General features: G+C 43.9%; 1 protein-coding gene across 8 annotated transcripts in view; it reads right to left on the reverse strand.

Moving 5' to 3' along the window:
* Positions 1 to 27,389, reverse strand: part of DENND2B (DENN domain containing 2B) — a 222,032-nt gene that overhangs the window by 136,650 nt on the left and 57,993 nt on the right. For 3 of the 8 annotated variants that reach the window (XM_063710957.1, XM_063710963.1, XM_055355397.2), the window contains exon 2: positions 12,049 to 12,089. The exons of 4 other annotated variants lie outside the window; for them this stretch is intronic. The gene's annotated coding sequence lies outside the window, so the exon portion shown is untranslated. Of the gene's footprint in view, positions 1 to 4,292; positions 4,426 to 12,048; positions 12,090 to 27,389 lie in introns of those variants that run through there. One more of the 8 variants, XM_063710960.1, reaches the window with a different exon arrangement.

Raw genomic sequence — 27,389 nt, forward strand, 5'->3', positions numbered from 1 at the left:
GGAGGAAGGCAGAGTGAAAAGAACAAAGGGTCAAGGACTACTGTCCCCCGCACAGCTAGTGCCAGCAGAACACTCCCTTCTTACAAGGCCATGGGACTCCAGAGGCTAAAACTGGTAGATGCTAGCTCATCTCAAACCCGAGCAGATAAAGGAAGTCAACGATTTCACAGTTCTCCTGAAGGTGATGAAAGATTATAGCCACTCATCTCCAATGCAGACACCCTCTGCCATCAGTAATGCATGACACAGCTCTTCTAAGGTAAAGGCCCAGAGGAGATGAAGAAGGGGTGCATACTCTGGGAAAATTTGGCAAGATGAGGCTTGACTCTCTCTGCGTGCTCCCAAGACAGTTACCAAGTTACCACTGCTTTGTCACAGACGGTCCAAGACCCAGAGAGATGCGAGAGTTGTCAGAGGCTTAGAGACTTATGTGGTTGGGATTTGGGGGCTTGAAGTGTTTTTTGTTTTGTTGTTGTTTTAGTAAATAAGACTGTCTCAGCAAGCTTCTGAAGGGTGAACCCTGTACCTCTGTTTTATCCAAGATGGCTAGGAAGAGAGACAGCTCAACGACATCTGACTTCACCTTATGCTCTGAGGGTTGGGAGAGAATGGGATAGACTTTCCAAATAAAACAACAATTTGCCAGCCACAAACTTCCTTCCTCTACTATCCAGGTAATCCATTTCCTCCTTAAATCCCTATTGCACCAGACTGGAGGTGGGGAGGGGGAACGGGGGTGGACTGTGGCAATGTTGTGTGGAGGCGACAAGGACAAAAATGTGAGACATGGACCCAACTGCTGGCTATGGAACTTGGGATGGACCCCAAGGCCAAGGCAATTCAGACTAAACTAAGAGCACCATGAAGTTTACTACCTTGAGAACCTCTTGAGTTCTCAAGGAAGAGAGCTGTTCCTGCCTACAGTGGCTGGGGCAGAGATCTAAAGCAAGTAAAGGACCAGACAGACGCTGAGAACCTAGAAGGAGCACACAAAGCCTAATTCAGCCTCATGACCTTGACTTCCTCTTCCAGAAGTGCCTGGACACAGAGCAGTGCACCTTCAACAGCACAACTCGGCCATTAAGGCTGCACCAAAATTCATTCAGGAGCCCATCCCTGGGCAAAGCAAAGCCTCCTGCCCCCCAGGATGCAGCACTTCTCTGGTTTGTCTTCAGGGGCTCCAGTGCAGCTGTATCTGCGGGGAAGCTGGGGGTCAGGACGCAGACCACAAGAACCCACTCTGTGAGGGGTCACTGCTTTCAAGGACACCAAAGGGGACCCTCATCTCTGCGTTCCTTTCTTCCACCATGATCCCTCTCTGCTTCCTCTCCTGCCATGTGGGGTGGTGAGAATGGGGACAAGCAGGGCGGACCGAGCACTCTTTTAGTAGGAAACAAGGACTCGGAGGTGACCAGCTGCAGAGGTGAGCAAGGCTCCAGAAGCACTCCAGCTTCTGACCCGGATGGCTGAGTGCCACCACCATCTCAGGGAACACTGACCAAACAGAAGATTCCACGCTGCTTTGCTGCGGTCATGTCTGAGTTTACCCAAGAGGGGAAGCTGCTCCAACAGAGAAAGTTAATTAGACCAGACAAGAGCGGGGAGCAGAGATGGAAGACAGGGATGAGACAAAAAACAGTGGAGGACAAAAAGTAAGATGAAAGGAAGGAGGGAGGCAGGGAAGGGAGGAGAAAGTGTGTGTGTGTGGGGTGTGTGTGGGTGTGTGTGTGGTGTGCATGTGTGTGGTGTGTGTGTAGTATGTGTGGAGTGTGTTGTGCATGTGTGTGTATGGTGTGTTTGTGTGTGGTGTGTGTGGTGTGGTGTGTATGGTGTGTTTGTGTGTGTGGTGTGGTTATGTGGTGTGCTTTTGTGCATGTGGTGTGTGTGCGTATGTGTGGTGTGTGTGTGTTGTGTAGTATGTGTGGTGTGTGTGGTGTGTGTGTGCACATGCATGTGCAGCGTATGTTGTAAGAGGAGGTGGGAGAGGAGTGGGTGACACATCAGAGCCATCACTGCAATGCTGAGCCCCTGGCTGTGGTGATGACTGGCCACAGCGCAATTCAGCAGTGGTGTCCTTGCAGTCAGCTTCCATGGTCAGCACAAGGCAAAAATCATGTGGAGTCAAGTTATCTTGAAAATTCGCTTAGAAAGGCACCACACTGGAGACCCGCCAGTCTCCGGGGAGCCCCATTCAGTACTATTCATATACATTATTTTTGTGCACTCCTATGAATCTCAGAACTAGAAGGACCCAAGGAGTCCATCTTCCTTCTCTGTGGTTCTCAAAAACAATTCTGAGGAGCTGAACCATTGATATGGTCTGAATGCTTCTGAGTAAGTTTCTCTCAGCTCTCAGAGATTGGTTTATCACCTAATGTTATCCAGCCAGACGGACTTTCTGCCAAGCCCACACTCTCCTCCATGCTGCTGTTGTCTTAAAATTGTCTTAGGAGGGAGAGGCCTAGATCATGGGTCCCGCTCCACCACTAAATAGCTGTGTGTGCTGGGAACAGTCGCTTCCTCTTTCGTCCCCAATCTCCCCTTCTATAAAACAGAGCCAGACTAGATGAACTCTAAGAGCCCAGACAATGCTCTGCTGAACGAAGAAGTGCTTTGAAAAGTCCAAGTACTTCACAAACAGAACGTGTCAGTATTGGTTAGCTCTCACAGGTCAGAAACATTGGTGTCTTCCGTCTTTCCCCTCAAGTTCATCCTTCATGTCAGTCCTGCCTCATCTACTCTGGAATATTCTCTAGGACTCGCCCCCTTCCTCTCTCCTGTTGCTGACCTGCCATGTCCTTTAGCAGGCCTCCTCACTGCCTTTCTCTGGCCTCTCCAAAATTATCCTATTTTCATCGATCTACAGGAGAGATTTCCACAAAACTCCACCTTCACTGCATCACTTCACATCACCTATGTAATGGCAGGACTTCCAGAGCTCAGGTCCCTGGCTCTGCTCTGCCACACCTACCCCTCCAAGGCAGATCATCGCCGTGACACTGGAGTGAACATCTCTCCTTTCCTTATAAAGTTGACCCAACTTTAAAGACCAGAAAAATCCTGCCTCCTCCAAGGAAAGTTTTCTGTGGTTTTAAGATACAACTTTCTTGTTCTGAACTATAAATATATCCATGGTTCGTAAACCAACACAGTTAAGATCTTGGATATTCTCTACTTGTTTAACAAACACTGTCTCTCCCAATAGCTTATAAATTCCCTCAGGTCAGAAAATAAGCTTTATATAATATTTGCATCACAATGTCAGTGGAGCTGAAAATTCAGCGAGGGCTGCATTGCCTTACTGCCTGATGGTGGAAAGAAAGATCTTTGTTATCTCTCCAGCCCTTGACAACTCACAGGGAATGTTGGGGTACAGAGGAAGGAGAGAAGAGGTGTAATTAATACCCTCCCAACTCCTAAAGTATCTTCCCGCCTGTTCCTCCCTGCTTTCACCCACTCTGGTGGGGGAAAGAGCCCCCATCACAGGCTCCAATCCACCTATTCTCTGAGGCTGAGCCTGAGCCCATCAGAACAGCATGCAGACAGCTCTATTTAGCTCCAATCTTCATGTTCTGATCCGCCCGTGTGATAGCAACAGCTGCTCACAGTGCCTGACAGTAGTGGGAAGATAAAAGGAAGAAAGAGACACATAAGAAAGAAAAGCCAAGACCAGTAGTCATCTTCTAATATATATTTCATATCTGGGCCCTGGAGGGAAATCTGCTTCAAATTAAGCCCCATCTGTTCTCAAGCCCCCAAAGAGGCAGAGCACCCATGAGAAGGGCTCTATACCCTGCCAGGCCACAGACACCAGTGAAGATTGGCAGCTGCAAAGAAGGATGGCATCCCTGAGGAAGCCAACAAACTGGGAGGTGGAGCCTCTGGCTGACCAGCCCATTCTTAGACTCAGAGCCTCTGCCCCACAACACATGACCCCAAGACCTCCCTGATAGGTAAGAATCACATAAGTATGTAATGGGTGTAAAATGGGGAGGATTGTCAGGAGATCGGCCCAATTCCCAGAGGAAAGCATTCCTGGCCATCATACCCAAGGTACTCAGCAATGCAAGCATAACCTAGCATGCCTAAACCCACCTTCCCCACTACTCCTGGCTTCTGGCCACTTGGGAGCAAATACACCTCTGCAAAAGTCCCAGCTTTTGTGCTCCCCACAGCCAGCCCCCACCATCGTCTCTCCAGATCTTCTCCTGTTTATAAGATGCATTCACTCCTAATCTCCACTTCCAGACACACACACACACCCTTGGGTAGACACAGGGCAATAAGCCTACCTCTCAGGCTCAACTTCTGGGCTGCACACAGTGGGGTGGCTTGCTCCCATAATCCCAGCACGTTGGGAGGCTGAGGCAGGAGGACTGTTTGAGCCCAGGAGTTCAAGACCAGCCCGAGCAACACAGCAAGACCCTGTCTCCATAAAAAAAGATGGAAAAATTAAGTTCTGTAGGATTCACTCCCTAAATAATTAAAAATTTAAACTTAAATTTTAAAAAACCAGGCTTAACTTCTACCCAGTGTGTGTTCATGCTCCCTTGGGCCCTTTCTGCTTGCAGGAGCTGATGATGCTGGGTGCACTCTGAAAGATTTTAAACCTGGTAAGGATGGTAATGCCTTCAGGGGCCACGGGATGCCTTCACAAACCATTCAGAGTGTCAACAGAGCCAGACTGGGGAGACGTCCAGTTATACCAAGACCAAGAGGCAGATTCTCTCATCTGCCTCTAAGCTCCTTCCTCACAAAAGGTATCTGCCACACCCATCTCCAGTGCCAAAGATGGATCACAGCCGACTGAGCTGACTGTCTCTCCTCCTACCCCTCACCCCCACCTTCCAGAGTGACAGGGAGACAGGAAAGCAAGTTGGAAAATTTTTAAAAGAACCAACACCTCGGCCAGGCACAGTGGCTCACGCCTGTAATCCCAGCACTATTGGAAGCCGAGGTGGGCGGATCACAAGGTCAAGAGATCGAGACCATCCTGGCCAACACGGTGAAACCCCGTCTCTAGTACAAAATACAAAAATTAGCTGGGCATGGTGGTGCACACTTGTAGTCCCAGCTACTCGGGAGGTTGAGGCAGGAGAATTGCTTGGACCCGGGAGGCGGAGGTTGCTGTGGGCCGAGATTGTGCCATTGCACTCCAGCCTGGCAACAGAGTGAGACTCTGTCTCCAAAAAAAAAAAAAAAAAGAACCAACACCTCATCACAATCCATGAAAAGCTAGCTCCTGGCTCTAGGACTGCAAGAAAAGGGAATTCCACCTTCAAACTCCCGGTTACCTTCCATGGCTGGTCTCAGTGGAACTGCGCTAGCATTCCTCCTCACAGAGGCATGAGGCAGCCACACCCCCCACAGCCCCAGAGCCCAGAGGCAGAGTTGGGCAGAAAGGAATGCAGATAGTTTCCCAGAAGTGTCTGGCCGAGGAGGAAACCAAGAGCTTACCCACAGCTTCCTGGGCCCTGACTGGGAGGCACTGGGTTCTCAGAACAAGGATTCTGGCAACTCAGGGATGGTGAGGCCCTTGTATGTGAAACCCCACAGGAGGCGAGAACACAGTGGTGGGAAGAGGCCCTGACAGAACAAGCCTGGGCTGGCCCCAGACGGCTTCCAGTAAGCAGCGGCTGCACTTGAATGTGAGCAAGGGTCTTAGGGAGACCCGAAGCAATCCAGTCACAGGGGAGCCAAGGCAGGCACGCAGATATGAGGTCGGATCCTCTTAGCATAAGCTTTGGCGTCACCTGCTTTCCAGGAAGCAGGCTTCATTTTCTAACACATCTTGAGGGAGGAGGGCAGAACCGGAGGGGAAGCCCAACATCTGACAGGCCAGCAAAGCTGGTGAGCAGATGGGCTCCAATGCCTCCTAGCTTGATTCTCTCAGTCACGCTTCAGAGGTCATACGGCTTTTTTCAGTCCTACTGTTAGTACCACAGCTCCCAGAAGCCTGTGCTTCCTCCAAATTATGACCCTGTAAGGCTCTGTTCTAGGATAAGCACAGGAGAAGGAGCAGAACACAGAAAGAGTTATTAAAGATGCCTTCCTGTTATATACTAAGTGTCCACGTGAAGGATATCAAAATAAAATAATAAAATAATTTTAATTTAAAAGTGGATTACATCATTAACTGTTTCCTTTGCAAGGAAAGGGCAATTCCTAATACAGATTCCATAAAATCCAGATGACACTTCCCCTTCTCATATACGACCTGGACTCTGAAAACCTTAATCAGTTGCTAGCATTAATACAAAATACACACAGAGACACATATAGACACACGTCTGTTCTTCAAAGCTTTGTTCGGGAAGCCAAAGATACAAGAACCCTTCCAACTTCATGTCCCTATGGGGATAACAGGAGGCACAGAGTTAAATACGGTTTTTCCCAAGCAAAGACCTTGGCTGCGAATAGGATTAAGGGTGGCTCTGGACACCCCCACATGCAGGAAGAAGGCTAAGCACCTGGAATCTCCCCTTCCTCCACAGCACCAGTAAATGAACTGATGTCATCTCTCTGGTAGCCAAACATGTCTGTCTCCCAGCCCCTAGGATTTCACCCATCCTTACCTCAAAATTGCATAATAAGGGTCTGCAGCTGGTTAGTTCAGTTACTCACAGCCTGGTGCCAGTGAAGCAAAGGTAAAAAGTTGGCTACTTAGAGCCATTAGTTTCACCTTACCCTGTGGCCACAGATTTTAACTGTTTAAACCTAGATCAAAATGCATGCTGCTTTTTTCAGAGAGGCAAGACCAAAGATGAACTCAAAAAGAGCATCCCTGGGCACCACAGAAAGAAGGAGAAAGATAAAATCAGCTGTGACTGTACTTCTTTGGAACGGGATGACACACGCTGATCCCCAAGCAAGAACATCTGGATAAGCTTTCCCACCCTCACAGGAAATTTTCAGTCACCTGGAACCTAGTACAGTTTGGAAAGTCATTCTATTTTCCTGAACTGTTCATTCCACAAGGAGATGCTGCAGTTTACACACAGTGCACTGGGACATCTTCAGTTTTCATAGATTAGCAGCATATGCGTCCTACAGGAAAGGTCTGTAGCTTTAAATTAGACGCTTTCCATCCTAAGACCTGATACAGCATTGCAACAAGAATGTATTATTTCCTTGTCAAAAATCAGATGAGATAACTCCACTAACCCCACTAAACAGTAAGTTTAAAGAATGTGATCCTGTCATAATTACATCATGATTTTCAAAGTGGGAGAATTTCATTGGGTTTTAAGCTCAAGTTTTTCCCAGTGTGACACACAGTGCGAAAAAGAAAAGAGCTTAGGCAAAGTTAGGCATGGCACATTCCAACTCCTCTAGCCGAGACTGAAGAAAACAGACCTAGCTTTCCTGACCTGCTCCCGGAAGCCCTTGGAAGCACTTTTCTTCCTCTTCATGCAATGGGAACAGAGTCAGTCTCTTCTAGAGCAACTTCACCAGCAGGGGCCAGAGGGTGAACAGACTGTGTTTTCACTAAAAGCTCCTTTTTCAGGCAGTCACCCTTTATAGGTTGAAGACAGTTTTCCACAGAAACAACACGAGACATAGTAGCCAGATGCGCAGACAAGCTCATTAATGAACAACATGGCTGAAATACTGTTTATACATAATAAAGACACAAAACAATACCTCTGTAAATACTAGCAATAAAACAAAACGTAAGAGGAATAAAATTATATCATTTTTGACCAGGCACGGTGGCTCACACCTGTAATCTCATCACTTTGGGAGGCCAAGGTGGGCGGATCAATTGAGCCCAGGAATTCAAGACCAGACTGAGCAACATGGCAAAACCTATCTCTACAAAAATACAAAAATCAGCCGGGCATGGCGGTGTGTGCCTGTGGTCCCAGCTACTCGGGAGGCTGAGGTGGGAGAATTGCTTGAGCCCAGAGGGTGGAGGCTGCAGCGAGCCGAGATCGCGCCACCACACTCTAGCCTGGGCAACACAGCAAGACTCTGTCTCCAAAAAAACAAATAAATAATAATTTTTACGTATTTCAAATTGTGGTCCTGGAAGAAGGGCAGGTTAATTAAAAGATGGATATCTGGGGGGAATCTTTAAAAGCATTCTCAAGAACAATAGTGATGGCACTGATACTTCAAACCGTCTACTTTCATTCCCAAATGTCTGACTGTCCTTTCAGAAGTATTCTTGGTTTCACACTTTACCAGCTATGATCAAAGCTAGCTTTTATCCCACAGGCAAAAAGGAAAGGGGATAAGGAGGGTTTTTTGGGAGGCAATTAAGCAAAATCATAAGGACAGAAAGAGAAGGAAAGATGGGGATTAAAGAGGATGTGAGTAGGATCTGAAGAACACTTACCTGAGGGAGACCTCAATTACCTGTGATTGGTGAGAGATACAGAAGCCAGCTGGTTCATGACTACTGAGAATCGGAGTGCCAGGGAGGACGCACTGGATATTATGTGACAGATACCAGTTGGGTCACCTGCCTAGGACAACTTAAGATCAAAGAATGGGGGAAAATACCAAATGCCAGACACAGGCTCACAACTCTTATCCAGCCCCAGATCAAACTATTACTTCAACCAGACATCGTTGGCATTCACAAGGAACACGTCTACAGAGCCTACAGGGAATGCTCACTGCCTGTTCTCCTGAGCTGGCTGGCTGAGTACCGATCTATCTAAAGAAAATAAACTACCCCAGAGTTCTATGTTACCTAGCTCTAACAGTCTCAGGAAAGTAGGAGGCATCCTCATCGGGGATGTAGGTCACAGTGCAGTTAGGGCTTATGGAATACATAAAAACATGGTGAATATAGGGCCGGGGACGGTGACTCATGCCTGTAATCCCAGTACTTTGGGAGGCCGAGGTTGGTGGATCAGGAGGTCAGAATTTGGAGACGAGCCTGGCTAACACAGTGAAACCCCGTCTCTACTAAAAATACAAAAAAAAAAAAAATTGCAAAATAACAGAGAAGTCCTACTTGAAAGTATACAGAATCAACTATGGAGCTCTTCTGCCCAGAAATATTCACTTAGCTCCACAACTTTCTCTAGCAAGTTTCAGCAGCCTGAGAGCCTCCCAGGGTTGGGCACAGCAACAGTGAGCATGGGTCCTCATGCTCTAACTCTCATCACTAACCCTGCAAAGACAAGCATCCTTCTGTACTTCTTTTTTTTTTTTTTTTTTTTCTGAGACGGAGTCTTGCTCTGTCGCCCAGGCTGGAGTGCAGTGGTGCAATCTCAGCTGACTGCAACCTCCGCCTCCCAGGTTCAAACGATTCTCCTATCTCAGCCTCCCAAGTAGCTGGGATTACAGGCATGCGCCACCATACCCGGCTAATTTTTGTATTTTTAGTAGAGATGAAGTTTCACCATGTTGGCCAGCCTGGTCTCAAACTCCTGACCTCATGATCCACCCGCCTGAGCCTCCCAAAGTGCTGGATTATAGGTGTGACCCACCGCGCCCGGCTACTTTGTTGTTTTTGAGACAGGGTCTCACTCTGCCACCCAGGCTGGAGTGCAGTGGCACGATCTCAGCTCACTGCAGTCTCGACCTCCCTGGGCTCAGGTGGTCCTCCCACTTCAGCCTCCCGAGTGGATGGGACTACAGGCACACACCACCACACCTGGCTAATTTTCGTATTTCTTATAGAGCTGGGGTTTCACCATGTTGCCCAGACTGGTCTGGAACTCCTGGGATCAAGTGATCTGTCTGTCTTAGCCTCCCGAAGTGCTGGGATTACAGGCGTGGGCCACCATGCCCGGCCCTCAGTACTTCTTTAGGAGAATTTCTGCCCGACAAAGGACCACAGAACAGCAAAATACTTTGGAGATTGTCTTTGTCCAACTCATTCTGTACTGGAAGAAGCCAATGCAAATCTTTAACTGGAACAAAAAAAAAAGTCTAAACTATGCAAGATCTGATTAAATCTCAGTCATTTCAGAAGGGTACAGGGATAAGGAAGAAATGTAGCTCTGTCTGAGTAAGTGTATTTGGGGAGGAGGGATGGGGATTACATAGGCAGAAGTTAAACCATTTTGTTTCTTCTTCAAAGGCCTGCCTCTCAGGAACACCAAGAGGACACCTACTCAGTTGTTTCCGTTTATTTTTCTTTTTGAGATGGAGTCTCGCTCTGTTGTCCAGGCTGGAGTGCAGTGGCATGATCTGGGCTCACCACAACCTCCACCTCCCAGGTTCAAGTGATTTTCCTGCCTCAGCCTCCTGAGTAGCTGGGACTACAGGCGCCCGTCACCATGCCCGGCTAATTTTTGTATTTTTAGTAGAGATGGGGTGTCATTCTGTTGGCCAGGCTGGTCTCGAACTCCTGACCTTGTGATCTGCCCACCTCAGCCTCCGAAAGTGCTGGGATTACAGGCGTGAGTCACCGCATCCAGCCGTTTCCCTTTATTTCTTAGTTCTTGATGATAGGGTCCCCCAAATACCCTCCCCTTCCTTGCTGGAACCAAATCATACCACCCTCAGGGTACAAGAATTTGAACATAGCCATGAACAGAACCAACAATCAATGAATGTAGAGCTTGGACATGTTAGCAAACATCGAAGGTCTCTGGAAGCTACAACTTCCAAGGACCAATCTCCGCATGATGGAGAAATCAAAGCCAGGTGAAGATCTGGGCTGAGTTTCAAATATTCCTGAGTTTATGAAGGAGGTGGAAGGCGGGAAGAAGAATTCTGGAACTGAAACCGCAGAAGGCCAAGCCTCCCACATCCCAAGGGTGACAGCAAACAGGTGTGGACCCGCAGCAAGCCGAGGCATGGACAGGCAGTTATCTCCTTAAGTGATCCTCGTCAGAGAATTTCCATCAGTTTTTCTTACCACGTTTTATACTTTTTCAAAGTGACTACATATATTACTTTTATCTGTTTGGAGTCATCTGAGTTCCCTTCCAGTTCCACTAAGGATGCTCACACTAATGGTTCTCTGCCTCTTGCCTGTCTAGTCTTTCCTGGATCTCCCAGGCTTACTCTTTAGATTCCTATCTCATACCCACAGAGTCCCGTCTTCTTCACCATGAAATAAGTTCCCCTCTAACAAAAGGAAATTCAGACATATAAATGTGCCTTGCGCAAGATCCCACCACAAACTAGTAACACTGCAGGGATTAGAATCCAATTCTCCGAACTCACGTCCACCACTCCTTCCAACTGACCACAACACCTCCGTTATAGGAGAAACATCTGCCCTACAGCACCACGACCAAGAATCAAAACAGTTTACTGCATGTCTTTTTAAGCAAAACAACACAGCCAGAATGTTTGGCAGGGACTAACTAAATATTTCCTCTGTGACCTATGCCAGAGAGGAAAACTGTGGGAGTTGGGTAGGCACAGCACAGAGGGAAATCGAAGAGACCACTGCAAAGGCCAGCAGATGGGTGACAAAAGAGGAAAAATGCAGTCCTAAACTGAGGACAAGCTGGGAACAAAGGAATCCGAGTTTTAAAAGTGGTTGAGATCTAAAGATAGGATTGTAGGTCTAAATGGGAATGTCATCTGAGAGGGAAAGCATTTACGGAAAACTTAGGAGGACTATCTTCATGACCTTGGGGCGGGAAAGGAATTCTTAAAGGACACAAAAAGTGCTCACCAACACAAAGCTTGATCAAAAGGATATGGAGCTAAAATCTCACAGCAACATAGAAGCAATGACCATTCTTAGGCCTACAACACAGATGTATGCTGAAGCAACATAACACAGGAATCCAAGCCTACTCCCAGCACCAAGGTCTGAACTGAAACCTGGCTTAGAAAAAAAGCCCAAAGGCAAAATATTAACTTTCCAGTGAAGAAAAAAGGAGGAAGAGAGAAAGAGAATGGATACTAATTTGGCCTAACAGAAGCTAGAATAAAGCTTGCAACATGATAAGGTAGACAGGAATCTATGAGAATGAGATGGACGCCCTGGGAAACCAGGAGCATCATCAGTGGAATCAGAAGGAAATTCAAGGGACCCGAACAAGGATCTTTGCCGGGGGAACTGAAGAAGTCACTGTACGGAACTAGATCCACTGATTTAAAAAACAAAATGTAAAAACCTACCTGAATTATCCAAGAAAGAAACTCTCCAAAGGGTGTGAAATCTGTGAAAAGAGTGGAAAGGTTGTTACCACCAAGTAAAATTCACTTACACTTTCCAGTAACCTTTAAGAAAGGGCTTCAAATAGGATCCCTTAATTGTATTAGAGGCTCTGATATTGAGACTGTTCAACTGAACAAGAAAAGGTGGGCGGGGGTTTCCACAGAAGAGCAAAGAGGTCTGAGGCCAGCTTTCTACCCATGCTCAGGGCAACAGGCTTTCCCTCACTTCTGAGGTGACCACACCAGCAAACTGGGCCACCAGTGGTCCCCCTCCCCAGTGACCCCTCCTGTCCTCTCACAAGCATTACATACAGAGTGGGGAAGAGGGAAGGAAAAAACCTGGAGCTCTTAACCTCAAAGGGTTTCCATTCTACTCAAAGTGCCAGGACACACATTCCTAAGGTCCAGAACCCTTGCATCAACACCTCAGCTCAAGAAGCGCCCGGGAGCAGACCAGACTCTGGGTTGGGAACACTTCATTTTGTTAGGAAGGAGTGCTGATAACTACAGCAGAGACAGGAGAATGAGAAAAGGACTAAGAGAACCCAGGGGAAGGGAATTTCAGGAGACAGATGAATTGCTTCCTGATTATGAACTGATCCACTTACTGGACAGTGTATGAGACAAGAAGTTAAGCTAAGGGGAGTTTTGGGTTTTTTTTTCAAGGCAGCTCTTCCCCAGGTGGAAAAATTGAGAGCACAGACAAAAGGAAGGAGTGACCTCCCTGGAAGCAGGGAAATCCCCCGCCCAGTGCCTCATTTGTAATCAAGGGCAGCGAGAATGAGACTAATGTAAACAGGCCAGGGAAGCTAGCATGCCCTTCTCCAGAGAGGCCAACACACACACTTCCCCCAGCACAGCCCCTGGAAAGGCAGAAGTAGGTATTCTCTTGGACAAAAGAGAGGGGACTTGGGGAGTTCCCAAGGTGCTTTCAGGCTTTTCTGTTCCCAGGCACTCAGCATTCACCAAAATTCCAGGGCACCAAGACCACAAAAAAGGTGAAGTTAAGATTCTGCTGCTTGCAGGAAAATGCAGTTTGCAAAAAGACCCCACAAGAAAGGCTCAGAAGAAAATAATAGGGCTGAACGGCAGGACCACTCCCACATCTGAGCACCTAGGCCTGAGTCGGGCAAGCTTCCCACACCCCTCCCAGCACCAACGCAATGAACAGCTGCCCTGGAGAAAACAATGGGGCCTTTGTCTGTGCCTTCTCCTGTAGATCTCTTTTTGGAGAACCAAACAGGATAATTCCTTTACAAGAGGGGCTCTCCTAAATATCAGTCCAGGCCAAGATGAAAGTTTTTACCATCCACAGCATCCCTCTCAAATAAGACTCCTACCCGTTCCATATTGGGCAGGAAGGGTGCTGTGCAGCATCCAGCCCCACCCCACATAGGAAGCACTGGCAGAGAGGTCCTTGCAGCCCCTTCCTGCAGCCCTCACCAGTCACACACAGGAGCTGCTACTCCTGCTTTCTTCCTGGCCTGGCCACGGAACTGAAAGCCTAAGAACTGTTCTCACTCCCCTTCTTGCCATCCACCAGAATATTCCATATTGAGTGAAATTACAATGCTCGTTGATACTGTTTTCATCAAAATCTGTTAAAATGGACTCCCAACAGTAACTGTGATTTTAAAAGAAAAAGGCATGAAACAAGCTGGACAGTCAAACTTCTCTTAATGTTGCACTACTAAATAAAAATTCCCAAACTGACAAATATCAAGAAACTTACGCTGTCATTTTCCATGATTCAAACATCTTAAATCTAACCTAACTATATAATAGACAAGTGGAAGGTTCTTTCTTTGCTGTCTTATTAGCCCATTTTCTTGACTTGTTTTTAATTTATTTATTATTTTGATTTGCAAATGTCTCTTCTTATATGTTGTGAAGATGATAATAGATTTGAGGTTTTTGTTTTTAGTCCCTTTGCCTAAAAAAAAAATTTAAAATTTTTCCTATGTTGGTCCAAATTAAGAAACAAACAAACAAACAAAACGTGTGTTTTGTGAAGCCAGGTGCCTCATGCCTGTAATCCCAGCATTTTGGGAGACCAAGCTTGGAGGATCGCTTGAGCTCGGGAGTTCGAGACCGGCCTGAGCAGCATAGTGGGACCTCATCTCTACAAAAAAAATCTAAATATTTAAAAAACTATCCAGGCATGGTGGCACACACCTGTATTCCCAGCTACTCAGGAGGCTGAGGCAGGAGGATTGCTTGAGCCTGGGCGGTCGAGGCTGCAGTGAGTTATGACTGTACCACTGCACTCCAGCCTAGGTGACAGAGTAAGGCCATGTCTCAAAATAAAAGAAAAACGTGTTTTGTAAAATCCCATATGCCACATTTCTCCCATTTTCCTTCATTGGGTAACTGGTAGCAGATGAATTCAGGACCCACTTCTTCCAAACCACCACCATGGACTACATGCCATGGCACAACCCTTTCCATGAAACGGAAACAGTCTGAGCAACTCCTGGTGTCTCTCTCCTCGATTCCTCTATTCTAACCATCATTCTTCCTCTCCCCAAACACCTCCAGATCAAGGGTACTTGGGTTTTCAGGCCAGTTAGCTGGGTACCATGAGTTCCCCAGTTCAATCCGGAGTATCCCCCGTTCTCCACGATTTCAGCACAAGGCGGCATCGCAAAGTAGTAGAAAGAAATCTGGAATCAAATGAACCAAAGTTCAAATCCTGGATCTTCAGTGATTTACATAATTTCTCTGAGTCATGATTTCCTCCTCTCTGAGACAATCCGTTCACGAAAGTATCAAGTTGTGAACGGCACATAGTAGGTCCCCGGTGCTGACTCATTACTTCCTTGACAGGTTTCTCTCCTGTCCTCCCAAAAAAATAGGCTTTTTAGAGACTTTTTTAAAAACAGGGAGCTGGAAATGCTGATATCAATAAGACATTGTTCCACAAGGAATCAAAGTCGTGCAGTGTCCCTTACCTTGCTGTGCTGGTCACATTCCGATGACTGCCCTCAATTCCTTTCCAGCCTCTCTTAGGAAAGGCCCAGAACATCTATTTAATGGTATAAACCTCCATTTCTCCCTCTCAAGAGTCTGGAGTTATGAATTATTAGGTGGCTCAGGGTTCTCTAAGGGTAAGGCTTTCAGTGTCATCCTGGAAAATATTAAAATGTGGAAAAACCGCTCATCCCACCACCTCGTGTTTCTGTGTGGTATCGACTCAACCCTTTATGGTTTCCTTTTGGAGTGCATTCAATCTGCCCTGCTCAAACACCACATCAGGTCTCTATCACTGTGCTAAACAAATGTTCCAAATGGGAAAAAAATTGCCATAAATATTTTTTGGGACTGCTCACAGTCTTATTTCACTGCACTTATTTCAAGTCTTTCACTTATTTAAAGTCTTATTTCATTTATTTCATGATGGAGACATCATGAAAGCCAAAGAATTCCCTGTAATTCCCTGTACCAGAAAAGTGTCACACGTGCTACCTTTCCTGAGACCAAAGAGTTTATACAGTTAAATTCTTTACAGTAAGGGTGATTTAGTAAATGCATACATTCAGTTTGATTTAATGTTTAGGACTCTGTAAAGGCTTCTCATGTAAGCAAATTCAAAAATCAGGACAAAAATCCTGTACTGGCCTAAGGATCTCAAATTTCGGCTCCAAAATTAGAGTAGCTCTTCTTTTCTCTCTCTCTTTTTTTTTTTTGAAATGCAGTCTCACTCTGTCACCCAGGCTGGAGTGCAGTGGCGCGATCTCGGCTCACTGCAACCTCCGCCTCCCGGGTTCAAGCAATTCTCCTGCCTCAGCCTCCTGAGTGGCTGGGATTACAGGCAAGTGCCACCACGCCTGGCTAATTTTTGTATTTTTTGTAGAGACGGGGTTTCACCATGTTGGTCTCGAACTCCTGACCTCAGGTGATTCGCCCACCTCGGCCTCTCAAAGTGCAGGGATTACAGGCGTGAGCCACCGTGCCCGGCCGGAGTCACTCGTCTTAATAACAAGCTAAGGGCCCTAATCGAGCATGTGGCCAATGTGGAACCTTAGGCTGCAGCACTAAGCCCAATCAGCCCATTGCTACTAAGTACAAAACCTGCAAGAGGAACAGACTCTCAGTGGGCCTCAATTTCTTCCTCTAGCAGAATGTAAATAAGAATCTCTGCATTTCTAAAAATGTCCAGAAGATTACTAAGATGGAAAACAGTCACTGGGAAGCAAGCACCCCTTCAAGGGTCATTCTTGGCCTCACTTGCTCATGCCTGGCCCTTGGCAACAGCTACCTCCACAGATCTCCAGCCCCACCACCGCCTCTCCTTTCCAAGCCCTCCTCTCATATGGAATACACAAATCCTGTCACAAATAATACGCTGTCTGGCTGCCGTAAATCACCATCCTGCTCATGCCACACCTGTGCTTTCCCCCAAGGTTGATCCTGATATTCTCTACCTCCAGACCCTTTGCACACACCACTCCCTCTTCCCAGAATGGCTTCCCTCCTCTGTTTGCTAAGCCAACTCCAACAGTCCCTCAAGATGCCGCTCCCACGGCACCTCCTTTGGTTGCTTTCTCTGGCCATGGGCTTCCCTTGCATCTTCTCCTCAACATTTTTTGCTTTCCTCTGATCAAACATCTGTATCATACTCCATTGTAAATGTCTGTTTATCTTATGTGCCCTAAAAGAATGTTATATTACCCTCCTTACATTTAATATTTAAATTTTTGCATCACAACCAGTAGTGAAGACGTACTTTCTGCCATATTCTAAATATTGGCATTTTATAAATATTTACAGGCCTGGCACAGTGGTGCATGCCTGTAATCCCAGCACTTGAGGAGGCTGAGGTGGGAGAATGGCTTGAGCTCAGGAGTTCAAGACCAGCCTAGGCAACATAGTGAAACCTCAGCTCCACAAAAAATCGAAAAGTTAGCCAAGTGTGGTGGTGCATGCCTACAGTCCCAGCTACTTGGGAGGCTAGGTGGGAGGATGGCTTGAGCCCGGGAGATCGAGGCTGCAGTGAGCCATAATTGCACCACTGTATTCCAGCCTGGGTGACAGAGCAGAACTCTGTCTCGACAAAAATGTTTTATTAAAAATAAATAAATATTTACATTTTTAAATTAAATACAACATTACTCTCTTAAATGAATCTAAATGATCCAATGGACTCTAAATGCCATAGTGGATCATCTATTTAAAGAACGTACATTTTATACTATGCCTTTTTGTTAACTCTTACTTCCTTTTATTTCGTTTTCAGAATTTTATCCTAATATTTATGCTTCAAAATCTTTTACTGATCAACCTATACTTCTCTGCAATATATATATTAATATTATACATATATACATATAAATGCATAAATTTTTAAATTCTGCTATGATTATAACCTCAATTTTTTATTCTATTTATTTTATTTTTTTTTAGAGACAGGGTCTTGCTGTATCACCCAAGCTGGAGTGCAGTGGCATAATCATAGCTCACTGCAGCCTCAAACTCCTGAGCTCAAGCAATCCTCCTGCCTCAGCCTCCCAAGCAGCTAGAACTACAGATGCCCACCACATTGCTCAGCGAATTCTTTCTATTTTTTATTTTTGTAGGAACAGAGTCTTGCTTTGTTGCCCAGGCTGGTTTCGAATTACTGGCCTCAAGTGATCCTCCTGCCTCGGCTTTCCAAAGTGTTGAGATTACAGGTGTGAGCCACCACATCCAGGCTATAACCCATAAATGTTAAAAAAAAAATTCTTCTTCTGGATTGGGTTTTCATTATCTTTATTGTTTGAATATGCAAATGATCAAAACATAATTGGTTTAGAAATTGGTACTATTATTAAACATAAAAAGTAAAATTTTATTCAAAATGCATTAATTTTTCATTTTTATAGTGGTAAGCACCAAGAAACCTTGTTCACATAAATAACTAAACAGAAGTGAGAGTCTACAGCCATACTACCCTGAATGTGCCATCTCGTCTGATCTCAAAAGCTAAGCAGGGTCAGGCCTCATTAGTACTTGAATGGGAGAAGTAAAATAAATTTTGCTATAGCAATATCAGTATCTTTAGAATCACAAGTCAAAATCATGTCATGACCTATAATCAAAAATTATTTTTAATTATCTATCAACTGACAATGCCTTCAATTTTGTTGAAAGCAAGAATTGGAAACCATCTGACTTAGAAAAGGATTTGCTACTCACAGTCATTCACTTTCCTAATAATAGTCCTAATTGTTCCTTTGCTTGTTAATCTGGAGGCTTTCACACATCAGGCACACAAACAGCAAGACTCCAGATTAATAATGACTATGTCTTCCTTTTGTAAAGTGGGAGAAGAGTGATTGAGAAAGGAAACACCTTGAGTGCAACTGAATTCTCAGACAGATCAGCCTTTGGAAAGGGGATATAGAAAGTCAAGGATCTAGAAAATATCCCCTGTCTGAAGACTACTAGCTTATCTGCCTCTCCCACCAAAACAGTGGCATTATCAAAATTAACATTAAATTATGTTTATTTGTGGATAATTACTGTTACATTTTAACAGAAAGAGACTGAAGACAGCCTAAATGTGCTCAGTAAAGGTCTGACTAAATAAATTACAGAGTGTCTAGAAACCAAAAATACACGGTTTCTCTTCAGGACTGAATCAAGTCCCTTCAGAATCAGGGCCCACACTTCATTCCCACAGCCTCAGCTCCTACAAGCCCTTCGAAGGTCCTCATGTGCATCATTCCCCACTGCAAGTAATGGTTTCTAGATGGGAAACCATGGTCCACAGAGCAACACAGACAGGGACGTGCCAGAGGACATAAGGACAGTAAGACCTAAAGTGTACTGCTGAGGCTTGTTATGAACACTCATGGAATTGCAACCCGGAAGCCTATGTCTGGGGAAAGGGAGAGGGGACAGTGTCTATGCTAAGAGAACAAGTAGCAAGGAGCCAGAAGAAGGCTGAGTGTGGTATGAAGGAATAAATACTCAAGAAGCTGGTAAGGCTGGTGACATTGGAAGGAAGATCCCCCCACAGGTTGCTGGCCCTAGAGGTCAGGGCGCTATCTATCCTTGGAAGAAGGCAAGTGGAGGACAGTATCATCCGGACCAAAGCAGCGCCCAGGCTGAAGGGCCCACCGGGCAGACAGTCCAAGAGAAGGCTCATGGTCATCACAATGGGGAGGAGGGGAAAAGAGGAGTGAGCCAAGACGCGGCTGCTTGCGGACGGGGCAGAACCTACAGATGGGAACAAATGAACCTGGTTTCATAAAACAGCTTCCCTCCTCTGTGCCCCAGAGTAGTCCTCCCAGTTAAAGTCCCCTTTCTAGTTCTCTTCACCAAGTCAAATCCTGCCAACCTGCAAAGGGCCAAGATGATGCCCCTTGTTCTCCATGCAGCCTCCTCAAACACTTCTGCTTATAGTCAGTTCTTCTACCTCTAAACCCTCATCATTCTCTGTTTATACCAGAGGCGGCCTGCAATATTTCTAAACCGCTCCATGATCCATTTGTATTTTGATATTAATCCTTAGCTCTTTGCTGTAGGTGTTTGATGCCTCTCTGAAGATAAGGCTGTGACTTAGACATGTTCCTGTCCCACAGGGTGACCCCTCAATGCTTTACTGTGCGGGACACCTACTTGCTTACAGTTCCAATGGACACACTGTCTCCTGCCACTCATCCAAATGTCTATCTCTTTCACAAAATTAAAGGTTCATTATATACACGTGGATTCTGAATTCTTGGGTCTTTCATAGTCTTTGGCTTAGGGCTTCACACTTGCTAACCACTCAGTGAAACTTCTCCGGAGTCAGTCATTCAGCTGCTGCTCTACCTGAGGCTGTAGCACCAATGAGCCAGCTCTCCAGAGACACGCCCACATGGTACAAACCACGTCCTAGTGGAGAGCATTCTCCCATCATGGGAGGCTCTCCCTTCAAGCTAATCTTAACAAGAATGAAATGGGAATTTGGAATTTTGTTTCCCTTATACAAAGTCACTTCCTAAAATGGGGGGATTATAACTAGGTGATCATTAATTACACTCGCCATTACAAAATTCAAAATACCTCAATTCCTTTACCTTTTATAACGAACATAAAGTGGGATCTCAATAGTATATTTAAAAGAATTTCTCACAAATCTCAGTAAATACAATACAAATAAAATAGTTTGAAACTATGAAAGAAAGATCAGTAAACAGAGAAGAATGAATATATAGGAAAAGGGTATAAGCAGTCAAAGAAAACAAAGCTTAACGATAGAAAAGAAAAGAAAAGCTAATCCCTGTAATGGAATGCCTTCCTCACAGTAAGCTCTCAATATTTGTCATCAAATTTACAGAATGGCTGATATTGATTCTCAAGGCAATGAAACAGACTACGCAAGTGCTGGCTGCAAAAGAAACAGAAACGTAAGGTCCATACTAAATGAATTGATGAATGCAATAAAAACAGAAGTGATGCTACAGAAAAAACTTATCAGAAAAAGATATAAAATACAAAAATATATTTTTCAATAAAAGATTCAAAGCATGCACAAGATGACAAGCACAAGAAGGAATGCAGCTCAGAGAACTATCCCGCAAATGATCAAAGTCTTTGAACAAATGGCCTCAAATCTATAAAGTTTAATAGAAAAAAATGCTATCTAAAAACAATAGAAGGATTTGCTCTGAATACAAAAGATGTACAAAATCATCAACCAGAGACTACCATTATGACATTCTCATATTTTTAAGCATAAGAAAAAGAAAAAACTCAGCAGGCAGAGAAGACCCAAATCCAAATTTCTTCCAATTTTGCAAAGGATACAATTAAAGTCCAGAGATGCATATAAAACTCTCAGAGAAAGTATTTTTACCTCCAGTGTAACAAGGTGAGTAGACTCTTTGAGCAAGTGAAAAAGAAATATCTCTTAGAGCTTTGATCATACCTGAAGAAATTTACCCATCACACACTTCACTTTAAATTATGTCCAAGAACAACTTTAAATGAGACTTAAATGTTTTAAGTTTTACAAATAAGACCAAAGAACCCAAATCAACAACTTCCCATTAAAAATAATAATAAAATGTTAAATAGGGAAAGAGCAATTGTCAAAAAGACATTATTAATAAAATAGGACTGCAGGCACGTGCCACCATGCCCAGCATTTAAATACCAGACAACATTGAGACAACTGAGGACATTTAAATACGGCCTGAATAACAGATGATATTAAGGAATTATTGTTAGTTTGGTTAAATGTGAGAAAGTGGTTATAGATTTTTAAAGTTCTTATCAAATATGCTTCCTGAAATATTATTGGGTAAATGACATAATGTCCAGGAATGGAGGAGAAAGATAAAATTGGCAAAATGTTAATAACATTTGAAGCAGATAAAGAATATATCGAGTTCATTATACAGATGGGAACAATGGCTATCATTATTCATAATAGCCAAGATAACTGAATCAGTTCTCCTGACTTTTGTGCATATTTTGAAATAAGAAGTTTTTTAAATTAATATTTATTGGGTATCTACTGAGTACCAGGTATTGCTTAGGTATTTGACACAAAAATAAAATGGCCTCAAGAAAAAAAAAACAGTAAAGCAGATTCTTAACCCAGGGTTTATCCAGGGAAATATCCATGATTTCTATGGGTGACTAAATCACAGGTACTGCCATTACTCCTGTTTTATTGCCTATATTCATAATAAAAAAGAAATACTAAATTTCAATCGGGGTGGATGAAAATGATGTAATTTTTTTTTCCTATCCAAGTTGCAGACCCTTCAAATTCTACCCATGGACCCCCAAGGGTTGCACCATTCTGCAAATATTCACTGAACACTTAAAATAAGACAGTCACTGCTAGGCACTAGGGATACAAAGGTGAAGAGAATACTACAGGCAGGGCACGTTGGCTCACACCTGTAATCCCAGCACTTTGGGAGGCCGAGGTGGGTGGATAACCTGAGGTCAGGAGTTCAACACCAGCCTGACCAACGTGGTGAAACCCCGTCTCTACTAAAAACACAAAAATTTGTCAGGTGTGGTGGCAGATGGCTGTAATCCCAGCTACTCAGGAGGCTGAGGCATGAGAATCACTTGAACCTGGGAGGTGGAGGTTGCCGTGAGCCGAGATCACACCATTGCATTCCAGCCTGGGCGACAGAGCTAGACTGTCTCAAAAAAAAAAAAAAAAAAAAAAAAAAAAAACAAAAAAAAAAGAGAGACTGAAGAGACTGATAAGGCCAGGCATGGTGGCTGATGTCTGTAATCCCAGCACTTTGGGAGGCCAAGGTGGGCAGATCACTTGAGGTCAGGAGTTCGAAACCAGTCTGGCCACATGGTGAAACCCCATCACTACTAAAGATACAAAAATTAGCCAGGTGTGGTGGCAGGCACCTGTAATCCCAGCTACTCAGGCGGCTGAGGCAGGAGAATTGCTTGAATCCAAGAGGCAGAGGTTGCAGTGAGCTGAGATCGCCCCACTGTACTCCAGCCTGGGTGACAGAGAGAGACTCCATCTCAAAAAAAAAAAAAAAAAAAAGAAAAGAAAAGACCAATAAGGCTGGGTGCTGTGGTTCATGCCTGTAATTCCAACACTTTGGGAGGCCAAGGCAGGTGGATCACTTGAGCCCAGGAGTTCAAGACCAGCCTGGGCAACAAGGTGAAACCCCGTCTCTAGAAAAAATACAAAAATTAGCCAGGTGTGGTGGCACGTGCCCATAGTCCCAGCTACTCAGGAGGCTGAGGTGGGAGGATCACTTGAGCCCAGGAGGTCAAGGCTGCAGTGAGCTGTGATCGTGCCACCTCACTCTGGCTTGGAGGACAGAGGGATACCCAGTCACACACACACACAAAAAAACTGATAAATTTCACATTAAACTACTAAAAATTTTTGTATGTGGAAAACAAAGTTAAAAGACAAACTGTGAAAAACATATGTAGTATATATGAGTTGTTCTTAATATTTTAAAAGTTGGTAAAATGCATTAAATAAAATATAAAACTGCTTGATCTGATAAGGGGTTAATACCCAAAATATATAAGGAATCAACTCAATAGTAAGAAAACAACTTATTTAAAAATGGGCAAAGGACCTGAACAGACGTTTTTCAGAAGAAGATATACAAATGGCCAACAGGTATATGAAAAAATGTTCAACATCACTAATCATCAGGGAAATGCAAATTAAAACTACACCGAGATAACACCTCACACCTATTAGAATGGCTACCACCAAAACGACAAAAGATAACAAGTGTTGGAGAGGATGTGGAGGTTGACGGGAATATAAAGTGGTACAGCCATTCTGGAAAACAGCATGGAGATTTCTCAACAAATTAAAAATAGAACTATCATATGATCCAGCAATCTCACTACTGAGCATATATCCAAAAGATATGAAATCAGTATGTCAAAGAGCTATCTGCACTTCCATGTTCATTGCAGCATTATTCATAATGGCCAAGATATGGAGTCAACCTGAGTGTCTATCAACAGATGAATAAAAAAAGAAAATGTGGTTTATATACACACAATGGAATACTATTCAGCTATAAAAAAAGAAGGAAATCTTGTCACTTCCTACAACATGGATGAACCTGAGGACACTATGTTAAATGAAATAAGCCAGGCACAGAAAGAGAAACACCACATGATCTCATTTATATGCCGAATCTAGAAAAGTTGAACTCATAGAAACAGAGGGTAAAATAACCATTTTACCAGAGGCTAGGGGATGAAGGGATTGGGGTGATGTTGGTCAAAGAACACAAAATTTCAGAGAGATAGGGGGAATAAATAAGTTCAAGAGATCTACTGCACATCATGGCAACTATAGTTAATAACAATACATCACATACTTGAAAATTACTAATAGTGTAGATTTTAACTGTTCTCACCCTCAAAAAAACATAGGTATGTAAGGTAATGTATGTTAATGAGCATGACTTAGTCATTCTAAATATATATATATAAATCAAAACAGCACATTGTACATCATAAATATATACAATTATTTGTCAATTTAAAAATAAAATAAATAACAAAAACATGTAAATCATAAAAGAAATAGAAATTAAACGGCCATTAAATATATGAGAAAATATTCAAGCTCCATAGCAATCCAAGAAATGGAAGTTAAAAAAGAAATGCAATGCCATTTTTATCTTATCAGATTTGCAAATACCGATTATCTTCATTCTTTTTAGTTTGGCAAGAAAGGCTGGAAACAGGCACTCTCGCTCACGCTAGTAGAAGTGTACAGTGTACACAGGTTAAAGACTTTCTGGAGGGCAATTTGGCTAAGCACATCAAAAGTCCTTAAAAATGTTCATCCCTTTTACTTCTAGGAATCCCCAAAATAATCAAGGAACTGCAATAAAATATGGGTATAAGGATATTCACCATAGCATTTCTGTAATAGTTTAAATACATAGAGGGGACAAACTAAACAATAACAGGAGATTAAAGTAGATCAAATATTTAGTATTTTGTGAATATTTTTTAATTTGTTTTAAAGTATTCATATATATTTTGGTATATATATAAACACTAATTATCTCTGTGTAGTAGGATTGTGGGTGATTTTTTTCCTATTTTCCAATTTTTCTAGAAAGACCATGAATTACTCGTATGAAATTCAACTAACTAATTAGGGGGGAAATGCCCCATCATCCCTGGGCTCCTGAAAGCCCAAAGCCACCAGCAGAGGAGAAAAACGTTATAGGTATAAAAGCAACTCCCTATAACAGTTGTTGCTTCTGGAGAGCAGAGAAGGCCTTGATTCTGCCTGGAGCTGAGTTTTGAAGGATGAATTTGCCAAAGAATAAAGTGAGGAGGGCAAGAGAATATCAAGTGCAAAAAATGTAAGCGCCTACTATGTTGACAAGCTACATGCAATTTCGGCGTGGCAGAAGGGCAGGGTGCAAGTGGAGGACTGAAGTAAAAGCCAGATCACAAAGACTTCTGAATGTCACGTTAAAGGGTGGAATTATCTTGCCAAAGAAGAATCAATAAAGAGCTTTCGTGGTTCATTAATATGAGGATCAAAAAAAGGTAAAACAGGCCAGGTTCAGTGGCCTATAATCCCAACACTTTGGGAGGCCAAGGCACAGGAAGATGGCTTGAGACCAAGAGATTGAGACCAGCCTGGGAAACATAGCAAGACTTTGTCTTTACAAAAATAGTAAATCAACAAGTAAATAAGAGAAAAGAAAAAACAAATGATAACAGAAGAGTAATTGGGATAGGAATGTGGATACTGTCTGGGAAGAGGCATCAGGTGACCTTCTGAGATGCCAGAAATGTTCCACATCTTGATCGGAGTGGTGGTTATAACAATGTATGCAAATGTTGAAATCCATTAAGCTATACATTTAAAATTTGTGTACTTTACTGTGTTACTCCTCAATAAGAAAGCAAAGAGCTTTTAGCAAAGAAGTATCATAATTAAACTATTCTAGAACGCTCATTTGTTCAGCAGCCTAGAAGACTGAACACCCTGAGGCAGCACTCTGAGAAATGAAAGCTGCATTCTGGCAAAAGAGGGTCAAGACTTTGGCTGGATTGGAGGCAGCAAGACAGTAAGGAGAAGGACGATTCATGACACATTTGGGAGGTGGGCCTGATAAGCTTTTATGAGTGTGACTGCTAATTAAACTTCATGATTAAAATTCATGTGAAAATCTAACCCCAAGGTGATGGTATTAAGAGGTGGGGCCTTTGGGAGGTGATTAGATCACCAGGGCTCTGTCCTCATAAGCAAGATTGCTGTCTTTATGAAAGAAGCTTTGGCCAGGCGCGGTGGCTCACGCCTGTAATCCCAGCACTTAGGGAGGATGAGGCGGGTGGATCACCTGAAGTCAGAAGTTCGAGACCGGCCTGGCCAACATGGTAAACCCCGTCCCTACTAAAAATACAAAAATTAGCCGGGCGTGGTGGCACCCACCTGTAATCCCAGCTACTCGGGAGGCTGAGGCAGGAGAATCTCTTGAACTCGGGAGGTGGAGGTGGCAGTGAGCTGAGATCGCACCATTGCACTACAGCCTGGGCGACAAGAGCACAAAACTCCGTCTCAAAAAACAAAAAGAAAAGAAAAGAAAGACACTTGAGCGAGCCTGTTAGCCTCCGCTGCCAAGTGAGGACACAGCCAGAAGGTCCTACCTATGAAGAGCAGGCCCTCTCCAAACACCAAATCTTGGGCTTTCCAGCTTCCAGAACTGTGAGCAATACATTTTTGTTGTTCACAAATTACCTGGCCTAAAGTATTTTGTTATAGCATCCTGAATGGACTAAGACTATGGGGAAATCTGAATATGGTCTGAGTATTAGTTAAAATAAAAAGTTACTGAATTAGAAAAGTGAACGTAATTGAAAAATAAGATAGAATAAAAAACAGTATATATAGTATAATCTTACTTTGGTAGAAAAAGAATATAAATATGTACATCTGTATGCGTAGAGAAAGACCTAGAAAGGAGAGGACTAAGATTTTTCTCTGGGTGTTGGGAAAGTGAGGTTTTTATTTTTTTAGAATGTACTGCAAAGCAAACACTATATTTTTAATTTTTTTTTTAGAGACAAGGTCTCACTCTGTCTCTCAGGCTCAAGTGCAATGGCACAATCACAGCTCACTGCAGCCTTGAACTCCTGGGCTCAAGCAATCCTCCCCCCTCAGCCTCCCAAAGTGCTGGGATTACAGGTGAATGCCACCATGCCCAGTTAATTTTTTTTTTTTTTTTTTTTTTTGTAGAGACAGGATCTCACTTTGTTGCCTAGGCTGGTATTGAAGTCCTGGCCTCAAGCAATCCTCCTGCCTTGGCCTCCCAAAGTGCTGAGATTACAGGTGTGAACCACCATGCCTGGCCATATATTACATTTTTAAAAGAACCTATTTATTTATGTATTTATTTATTTATTTGAGACAGGGTCTCGCTCTGTTACCCAGGCTAGAGTGCAACAGCACAATCTCAGCTCACTGCAACCTCCACCTCCCGGGTTCAAGCAATTCTCCTGCCTCAGCCTCCCAAGTAGCTGAGATTACAGGCATGCACCACCACGACCTGCTAATTTTTGTATTTTCACTAAAGACAGGGTTTCACCATGTTGGCCAGGCTGATCTCAAACTCCTGACCTCAAGTGATCCACCTGCGTCGGCCTCCCAAAGTGTTGAGATTACAGACGTGAGCCACAGTGCCTGGCCTAAAAGAACCAATTTAAAGATGAAAGTTGGAAATAATTTCTATTCTGTAGTTTTCTATTAAAGGAGCTCACAGACACAAAAAAAGTAGCAGCCACTGGGTATGATGGCTCATGCCTGTAATTCCAACACTTTGAGAGGCCAA

Source organism: Gorilla gorilla, chromosome 9 (genome assembly GCF_029281585.2).
Source record: "Gorilla gorilla gorilla isolate KB3781 chromosome 9, NHGRI_mGorGor1-v2.1_pri, whole genome shotgun sequence".
NCBI classification, from domain to species: domain Eukaryota; kingdom Metazoa; phylum Chordata; class Mammalia; order Primates; family Hominidae; genus Gorilla; species Gorilla gorilla.